Here is a 2,043-nt window from a genome sequence, read left to right on the forward strand (position 1 = left end):
TTCTAAGAATTTGTCCATTTCTTCCAGGTTGTCCATTTTATTGGCATACAGTTGCTTGTAGTAATCTCTCATAATCTTTTGTATTTCTGCAGTGTCAGTTGTTAAATCTCCTTTTTCATTTCTAATTCTATTGATTTGAGTCTTCTCCCTTTTATTCTTGATGAGTCTGGCTAATGGTTTGCTTTTTCCCTTTGAAAGTGGAAATGGTGGGTGCTCAGGTATTGTGCTGGGCTAGACTCTGGAGGTGAAACTTCTAATGAACAACTCTTCCCCAGCCATTGCCATGAAGAAGTCCCCTGCCTGAGGCTGGAGTCTTTTATGAGGAAAACACTTAGTAATAGGTCCCATTACTAAACAGTTAGTAATAGACTGTGCAGAGGGAGGAGAAAATGGACTGGGAAAAAACTACTGGAGTAAAGATGAAGGAATGGGAGTGGCAGTGACAGGGGGGAGATATCCTGTGTGAGCAGTGAGTCACATATAGCAATCTCTGGTAGCTGTAACAGAGTGGATTGCTTCCACCCTTGCCTCTTGACACTATATTTAAATTCACTCTTGTGGGTTCTTGCTGAGAACCAGCATCACATTGTGCCAGAAAGGCCACATGTAATTTAGCAAAGCCACAGCTGCAGGATGCTAGGAACAAGCCTGCCAAGAACTGCCATTGACTCTCATCTCTTCCTGATATTGAGTGTCACTTTGAGCAACACATAGCTATATGATAATTAAATAATTAATACTAATTAAATAATAATTATAAATTATATTTTAAATATAAATAGTTTATAATTAAAATTATAATTAAATAATAATAAAATAATTTAACAATCATCATCATCATTATTATGTTAACCTATTACTTGTTTAACACTTAAAATGTTTCACATATGGGCTTTCCTGGTGGCGCAGTGGTTGAGAGTCCGCCTACCGATGCAGGGGACACGGGTTCGTGCCCTGTCACGGGTTCGTGCCCTGGTCCGGGATGATCCCACATGCCGTGGAGCGGCTGGGCCCGTGAGCCCTGGCCGCTGAGCCTGCGCGTCCGGAGCCTGTGCTCCGCAGCGGAAGAGACCACGACAGTGAGAGGCCCGCGTACCGAAAAAAAAATAAATAATAATAATGTTTCACATATTGTTTCCAGTACTTTACTTGTATTATCTTAATATATCATAATAAGAAAACCTATTTGGTAGAAGTTACTAATATCCCTACCAATGAACAAAGATACATAAAAATAGTATTACTTACCCAGTGTCATGCAGGTATTAATTGTTAAAGATATAATTCAAAACCAAGTGAGTGATTCTCAAATATAGAATATTTTGACATATGCTAAATAAATGCAAGGAAAATATAATATTTCAATTGCCATGAAGAGCAGTACAAAACAATCTAAGTTTTCATATGGCTTTCAACTCCTTTATATAGTAAAACGTTCAACTATTAGGGGTCAAGGGTAGGATAATATCACAGACTGTGTGTGAAACAGATACTGGCCTATATGCTCTCAGAGGCAAAAATTCTCATCACCATCCTATCATTAGTGACTCAATAATTCCCAAGTAGACTGGTATCCAGGAAAGTGTGCTTCTCTTGAGTTCCTGGTTTATTTTCTCAGGAATACAATAGATTTTTTCTTTTCTCCCTTGTTTTGACTACAGTGGAGCTCAGAGCAAATGTTGCTGTGGTCTTCCTCTAGAAATTGTACCCAATATTATTGAATGCTTCCTTAGATAGTAATTTTATCTTTGGATTTAAATTAAATTTACATTCTATTTTTCACTGTCCACATGCATTTATTAATTTATGTACTTACTAAATTAAGTCCATCATTTATTTTCATGGATTTTTTTCATTGTTCAATTTACAGTATTGATTTTTCTCTATGTTCCAAAGATGGAGTAGCTCATAATTGAATAGTAACTGTTCATCAGTTTTTTCTCTAATGCTGAATTGCCATTTTTAAGTAGAAAATGTTCTTATTTAAAATAATGTTTTGGGGCTTCCCTGGTGGCGCAGTGGTTGCGCGTCCGCCTGCCGATG

The sequence above is a fragment of the Physeter macrocephalus genome, chromosome 9 (genome assembly GCF_002837175.3).
Source record: "Physeter macrocephalus isolate SW-GA chromosome 9, ASM283717v5, whole genome shotgun sequence".
In the NCBI taxonomy this organism is placed as follows: Eukaryota; Metazoa; Chordata; class Mammalia; order Artiodactyla; family Physeteridae; genus Physeter; species Physeter macrocephalus.